Below are 8,840 nucleotides of genomic sequence, written 5' to 3' on the forward strand. Positions count from 1 at the left end.
CCCGTAACTTAAGGTAAAATTGGGTTTCACTTAAAAGAGGCAAGAGGGAGAGAGTAAGGGTATCAGGAATTCAAATGGACATACGAATAAAAGAAAATAATTCTCTTACTCGACAGGCCAATTAAAAAGCCAAGTTCGCAGACGGTAGGAGCCAAATTCAGCAGAACCGATCCGCTCGAAGCAAACTAATTACAAATCAGGTAAATCAAGCTCACCTGCAATCACGCAATAGAGAATAGACAAAGAAGGATAAGGAGGTGAAAAAGAATTAAATTTTTTTTTTTTTTGATACAATTCTTTATCTTACATGGTAATTTGATAAATCTACGATATTATCGACAAAGCCAGGACAATCGAAAGAACCGAGAAACAGGCAATATAACCGGCAATATAACCACCGGTTTCTTCTTATAATCAACAAAGGAAAAAGAGTTAGGTATGGAGAAGTCAATTTTCAGTACCAAGTATTGTATATATCAAATACAAGGCATGACACTGAAAATAGTTTTCTCGTTTTTAACAGTATCGAGGAATACATCACAATTTAGGGAACAATACCACGCAGGACAAGGCTGCAGGGGTACAGAATAAAAGCAACCGCGTATCAATATTAAAATAGGTAAAGACCAACAAGGGAATGAGATAAATTATGATAAGTTTTTCCCAGTAAAGAGGCCAAGAGTGAAATTATATGGTGTATTTTCCCCTTTATTTCTCTACATGGGGTCTAGACAAGCAGCAGCTTAGCGCAGCAACAAGAGGAAAATCAAATTGTCTGGTAGCACAATTGAATGAAATCGGAACTCACAATAATTAGGTGAGAAAACGGAAGCGCATAGAATAACAAACAGCTTAAAAGAATCTGGTAAACATACAGAAAAGTATAACATCGATAGATACGGGGCATGACAGGGCCCAGGTTGAGTGCGGATAATTACAATGAATTCAATCTGTACAAATTACCTAGTCTAGATAAGATACAAACAGTGAACAGGAAGCCATGTTTAAAATTTGCTAGAATTAAATGTGGGTATATAATGGTGGACTATGTACAGACCATGCATGATGAACTATGCAATGAAGGATAAGCAAATAATGATCAATCATAGAATTTTAGAATATTCATGTTAAATGCAATGATGCTAAAAGGGATCATGTTTTAATTATACGTTTGCCCTGTATAGGACTAAAGAGGAAATCATTGTCAAGAACATAAAAAAAAAGGAAACAAAATTATTTTTGGTCTTGAAAAAGATGGGAATATAAAAAGATACCATCGAAACGCGTCGACGCTGGGGTGCACACAATTTAAGGACGAACCTTGTCTGGGTAAATGTTAATGAAATTGAAATATGGACTAGGAGGTTTTTACAAATGTCCCTAAATGTGTATAAGGATTTGACAAGGGTTCATGTCATACCGCCATATTGTCTCTTTTTTCTTTTTATGCTGGTCATAAATTGAATGTAGATAACTGCTATTGTAGAATTTTTTTGTTGATAGAATTTCAATTACTTTTTATGAAATGTATAATGTGTATTGTTTTTAAATAATGTTTTGTATGTTGGAAAGGTGCATATCTTTAGGTTTTAGTTTTTGAATAAATATCATGATACAGTAAGTGTTCTTGGGTGAAAGAACTAATATTTTGTCTTGTTCTGACCACGGTAATCAGGATATCATTTTAGCCAAGTGGGTTCACTTGCCTGGCCGAAATGGCAGTTTAAAACTGCACCTAAAGACACTGCAGTGGCAGGTCTGAGACCTGTTTGCAGGGCTTTTCTTGTGGGTGGCACAATCAGTGTTGCAAGCCCACTAGTAGTATTTGATTTACAGGCCCTGGACACAACTGCTGCACTTTACAAGGGACTTAATAGTAAATAAAAAATGCCAATCATGGATAAACCAATCACCGATTCAATTTATGCAGGGAGCCCTTGCACTTTAGAACTGGTCAGCAGTGGTAAAGTGCCCAGAGTCCTAAAACCAGCAAAAACAAAGTCAGAAAAATACAGAAGGAAAGAAAAAAGTTTGAGCATAACCCTGGAAAAAGGGCCAACTCCAACAGCTTCCAAACAAACTTGTATGTTTTTATGTTGCAAATGTTTTGAAATTGGCCTTGCATAAATGAAACTTGATGAATATCTGAATCTCCTTCTTATTGTTTTGGCTGTATTAATATATTGTATTTGTATACTTATATTTTTTGCGACTGATGCTGGTATGATTGTTTTTAATCATGGAATACAGCTGATGATGAATTGTTGAATTTAAAATTGCAATTTGAATTTGAATTGTATTATTCATAATAGTAAGTTACATTTTAGTAGTGGGTTGTTGGTTTTGTAGGGGTATTTGATCGGAAGTTAATTAAGTTATGAATAATTAAAAACTGGTAATTAGTTTTAATTGTTAATTATTTAATTGAAGGTTGAGTGTTCAAATAGTTTATAATAATTTCTTTAAGTTATAATTTATTAGCAGTTTTCTGGGTTTGTAGGGGAATAGGGTGGGAAGTTCGATAAAATCAAATCCATTTTAATTTAATTTGTTATTGAATATTTGATTATTAATGATCTAAATTAATTAACGTATTAGGAATTGTGTGATTGTTCTACTGTTGTATTTCTTTTAATATCTGTTTGATTTTTTGTTTGTTCATTAAACATATATTCTTTATGCTTTTTTTAGGTGAGAAGGTCGGGAAGAAAATAAATAGATAATGGTCTTTATTTTAATTTATATGTAATTATGCCTACTGTTTTTAGATTTGTGTATGTGATCAAGATAGGCTAGGTAACTGGATAGATCAATATGATACAATTATCAGCCTTTTTCTGTTATTTTCTAGAGTGCCAAAATTGGTTTATGTCAGCAACAGTTCCCAATATTCAAGATTTATCTAAAAGCATTTGATAATTATTCTTTTCATAGGTAGTGTGTAGGTCAATAATTTAGGCAGCTCACCCACTGAAGAGCCACAAACCATGAATGAGATGCTCACTTGCTAGTTGATGAATTTCAGCAGAAGAGTATTTAAGAGGTAGTCAGTAAATGAGGAATACCCTACACTTCCCCCTCCTCACACATTAAATCACAGAAGTCATCTATCTTGTCTAAAAGGGATCAGTCCTCCTCTGAAACATGATTGCACAAGCTTGCTTGGAATTCTAAAATTAAAAATACCTTTTATGGGGGTGATCTGGTGGTTAACTAGTGGGAAGAAACACCCACCCTTAGCCTGGGGAAAATGTGTATGTCCCTGGTGAACACAGTGATGATGGACAGCTGTGTAGACTTTGACGGGCACATACTTGATAACTGAATGCATAGTGTCTACATAATGACTGTACTGTTACCAGATTTCACTCTATCTGAAATAAAGATAAACTACATGCTGCATTTGGGACCTCTGTGCACTGTAACTGCTGTGTATTTTGTTTGAATATTTCTATGGTGTATACTTGCTTTCTTCCTTTGACTGACATGTGGGAATAATATGTGTTATGCTACCAGGGCTGCTAATCTGTTCCTTGTCGTGGAAAACGCTCACTGTAACCAAATAAACATTAATAAAATAAAACACTTAGCCTGGCACAATAAATACCTTCTTTTTTATACTAGAATGTTTAGCTTTTTACATGACTCAGCTGCAGGGCTAACGTAGAAAAAAAGCCACAATTCTGGAAATTGGAAGACTTTAATAGAGGGCAAATACTTAAGGTACCTTCGAAATAGGAGTGTTTTTAATTGATAGATTGCCATTTGCCGATATAGGTGCCCCAAATACATGTGTGAATGTGGCGCTTTAAGGTATACTCAAGGCCACTGGAGTAATGTGGCAGTGGAGGACCTAATTATGTGGCAGTGTTCACGAAATTATGCAGCATGAAAATGCAAATTATGCAGCGTAAGGTGGCAAGTTTTGTGGTTGTATTACTTCATTAATTTGTATTAATTTTTCCATATGGTAACACTGTCTGGACAAAGATTTCACCGCATCAGTACTAGCTTTACAACCAATCATTGCAAAGGGTCTTTCACTGTGCGGGAACCCAAGACGCCATGTTTTAGCAACTTTTTCTGTTTTAGCAGCTAACTTTTTTGTGTGAAAATCTTCAGGTTATCAAGTAGATGACGGATGATGTGGAAAACGCAGAAAATCCATAGGTTTGTTGAAAATGCAGTAGCCTCACATAATTCCAGGGGTGCCGGGTATACTGCATAAAGCAGTGACTATTTTGAGATATTGTAAAATATGCAGCTCTCCATGTGCTTTTTACATAGCCTAGCCGACAGGGCACAAGTCCTAAAAAAAGAAGTGGGGGGACTCTCCAGGGTAGGCGTGGTCACAGGAAGTGACATCACGACAAGAAGTGACATCACGACAGGAAGTGACATCACGACAGGAAGTGACATCACAACAGGAAGTGTGTCACATGTAAGGCAGATCTATCATTTGCATTTAATGCAAGATTTAACAATTGAAGCTGCTTGGTACTTAAGCCTGTGACTTAAGGTCCCTGCCTGGAGGAATTAGCAGCCCAAATGTGGATGAAGTTTGGCGAAGGTGACATGAACACATTTTCAAAACGCTACAGGAAAGTTTGACTGCAAGATTTTGTATACATTACAGGTTCCCAGAGAGGCTGCTTCCCACACTCGACAATGACTATTACACACATTAGGGCTCCATATTCATGTTATTCTATCGATGAGTGTTATATGTTATCTCCCCACCTATTGTAAACTAGCGACTCTGTATTAAATCGTTTTGCCTCAGCTGCCTCTCTCTAGCTGTGGCTAGATTTATTTATTTTATTAGAATTAGGGTGACCAACTGGCATTGGTGCAAATTCAGGATGGTGAGTGTAAAAATTCAGGACAAAGGGTCAAAATTCAGGACACAAATCTGGACAGGAGGTCAAAATTCAGGACAAAACTTCAGGACAATAGGTACGTTTTACAGACACATCAGAGGTCGCGCAATAGTATATAAGTAAGCCCAGCCATTTCCAAAAGTATTCAACCGTTTGCAAACCTATCCATCCTGTATCCTTCCATCTATCATTCCACTCATCCATCCCTTCATCCATCCCCTCATCCATCCTTTCACTCATCCTCCATTATCCATCCATCCATCCACCCTATCCATCTGTACACTTATCCATCCACTCTTCATCCCATCCATCCATTCACTCATCCATTCAGCCATTTACCCTTTCACCAATCCAGCCATCCTTTCACTTACTAATCCTTCCACCCATCCACTCTTTTAGTCATCCATCCATCCTCCTTTTCTCTCTCAATCGACCCTTTCACTTAGCCTTCCTTCCATCCATCCATCCACCCACCCATCCATCCATCTGCTCATCTACTCATGAATCCATCCATTGCCCCTATCACTCATCCATCTATCATTTCACTCCTTCACACATCTATTCATCCTTTTGTCCATCTACCCTCCCTTTCACTCACTCATCCATACTTGCACCAACCCTTTCACTCATATGTCCATTCATTCACCCTTGCACTTATCAATCCATCCATCATTTCACTCATCCACCTACCCCCCATCATCCACCCACCATCCACACACCCACTCATCCATCCTTTCACCCACCCACCATCCAATCCACTGATCCATCCTTTCACCCATTCACCATCCACCCACCCACTCATCCATCCATCCTTTCACCCACCCACTCATTATCCATCCATCCATCCTTTCACCCACCCACCCACTCATCATCCATCCATCCATCCTTTCACCCACCCACTTATCCATCCATCCATCCATCCATCCATCCATCCCTTCACCCACTCTCCATCCATCCATCCTTTCACCCACCCATCCATCCCTTCACCCACTCTCCATCCATCCATCCTTTCACCCACCCATCATCCATCCATCCATCCATCTGTCCTTCCCCTCATCATCCATCCATCCATCCATCCCCTCATCATCCATTTATCCTTCCCCTCATCATCCACCCATCCTTTTCCCTCATCATCCATCCATCCGTTTCCCTCATCATCCATCCATCCTTTTCCCTCATCATCCATCCTTCCCCTCATCATCCATCCATCCTTTTCCCTCATCACCCATCCATCCTTTCCCCTCATCATCCATCCACCCATCCTTCCCCTCATCATCCATCCATCCTTCCCCTCATCATCCATCCATCCTTCCCCTCATCATCCATCCATCCTTTCACCCACCCCCTCATCATCCATCCATTCCCTCATCATCCATCCATCCATCCCCTCATCATCCATCCATCCACCCTTCCCCTCATCATCCATCCTTTCACCCACCCCCTCATCATCCATCCATCCATCCTTCCCCTCATCATCCATCCATCCATCCTTCCCCTCATCATCCATCCTTTCCCGTCATGCATCCATCCTTCCCCTCATCCATCCTTCCTTTCATCCATCCTTCCCCTCACCCATCCATCCATCCCATCCATTTATCCTGCCCCTCATCCGTCCATCCTTCCCCTCCATCCATCCTTCTCCTCATCCATCATCCTTCCCCTCACCCATCTATCCATCCCATCCATTTATCCTGCCCCTCATCCATCCATCCTTCATCCTTCCCCTCATCCATCCTTCCTTTCAGCCATCCTTCCCCTCACCCATCCATCCATCCCATCCATTTATCCTGCCCTTCATCCATCCATCCTTCCCCTCCATCCATCCATCCTTCCCCTCATCCATTTATCCTTCCCCTCATCCATCCTTCCCCTCCATCCCCCATCCTTCCCCTCATCCATCTTTCCCCTCATCAATCATCCAGCTACCCTTCCACCCATATATCCAGCTATTTACATTTTCTCTCCATCCTTCCACTCACTCATCAATCCATCTATCCTCTCTCATTATCCATTTATTCAATCTTTCATGCATCCATTCACCCTTTCACTAATTCATCCAGCCATTCACACATCCCTTCACTTACTTACACGCCCACCTATCCATATTCATTTTGAGCTGAGCCCTTTTGAGAAGAGGCCCATCAAGAACTTCACCCTCGCTGCAGGGGCCGTTCCAGGACTGGGACAGAAGCCACCCAAAGCGGAGACAGGATCCACCGCAGGGGGGGACAAGAGCCATCACAGGCGGGGGTGGACTGGAGCCACAACATGGGGGGACAGGAGCCATCACTGTGGGGGGTGGACTGGAGCCACAACATGGGGGGACAGGAGCAGGAGTCATCACAGGAGAGGGAACGTGATCCACCAGGGTGGGCACAGGGGTGGGCATGCAGTATTCTAGTATCATCTTGGGCTTCTCGCCCCCTCCTGCAAAAGATAACGAGAAGACAGGCTCTCTGTCCAAAATGCCATCCCCCATTGTGATGTACAGTACTTACAGGAGATACTCCGAGAGAACTGATGGAACTGATTGTCCTCCATACTTTGTTAATCAGTGTGGGTGCGATTGTGCCATTTCTTTATTGTATTACATTATCATACATGCCAACATTTCAGGAGAGCAAAGTGGGAGATTTAAAAAAATTAATCGGGAGAATGGGGCTTTGAATCGGGTTACTGGCATGTATGGGCTTTGGAAGTGGCTGCTGCAGGATTGGACATTTGAAACGTAAATGCACGTTTTTTTCTTACCTTTCTGAACCATGGAGCACATTGGCAGGCAGAGAGAGGGCGATGTAAGTGTTGGGCACTGGCCTGGCAGATTGTTGGTAGTGCATGCACACCCCACCCCCCTGTTGCACCCCGGGCTGAAACAGCCCCCCCCACCCCTCCCAAGTTAATGACGCTTTGTTTGTTTTTCACCCCTTCGAGAGCCCCTGCCTCGCCACTCTTTGTTGGAAGAATTAGCACTTTACACAATACCAAGCCCTGTCAGCTGAAACCCCAGACGAATCGGGTTTATGCTTGTACGAATCGGGAGGCGGGAGACTAGCCTTCAAATCGGTAGTCTCACGCCTGAATCGGGAGGGTTGGCATGTCTGCATTATGCATGTTGGAAGAACCTGATGTTTGCTTACAAATTAGTGACAGTAATTAAGCTCGGTGAAGAGAAGCAGATCCTGCCTCGGTGTAATCTGGGGTGTAATCTGGCCGAGTCTAGGATGTTTGGGGCCCTGGGTAGAAATGGAATGTGTGAGCCGCCCTCTAAATAGCAGATACAAGACGCATTCAGGGTTGTTTGGGTGTGAATGGATGCCTCCTGCTCCGAAGCTGCCGCCCCCCGCCCCCCCGCCCCCTCTGTCACCTTCAAGCACCTCTTAACAGCTCATCAAGGGCTGGAGGTGTGAGGGTTGCCATCCCGCTGTGCCTCTACAGTGCTGCTGGGGGGCTGAGCTTTCATACAGCATCGGAGTCAAGAAGGGAGGTGGGGGCAAGCTGTGCCCGGTAAAATTACGGACAAATTGCAGGGGCGTGGTGACCACCGGCGTGCTTGGTAACTTCAGGATTCAGCCAGCCACTCGCCCAACCGGAAATACTTCATTTACTTTGTGCGCGCCGCGCTCCCGTTTCTTAATGGTGGACGCGGTTTTGATTTAGCAGGGTGGACGGCGTCCACCCTGAAAAACCCTCGGAAATAAGTGGGGGGATGCCGTCCACCCGCGTGGTACCCCGACTCGTGCCTTGCTAGCCGAGCAAGCGGATGGAAATGTTGAGGAGGTGGGGCCCGTTAGCCCTACGTTATCCATGGCATCTGGAGGGTTACTCTTCACCCTGCGCAAAATTAGGGTGACCAGCCGTCCGTAAATTTCACGGACGGTCCGTAATTTGGACCTCACGCCCGTTGTCCGTGAGGATACTTAGGACGCCTTTTACCCGTAATTTTTGGTCCCTGCAGGGGAA

The sequence above is a fragment of the Lissotriton vulgaris genome, chromosome 12, assembly GCF_964263255.1.
Source record: "Lissotriton vulgaris chromosome 12, aLisVul1.2, whole genome shotgun sequence".
Lineage (NCBI taxonomy): Eukaryota > Metazoa > Chordata > Amphibia > Caudata > Salamandridae > Lissotriton > Lissotriton vulgaris.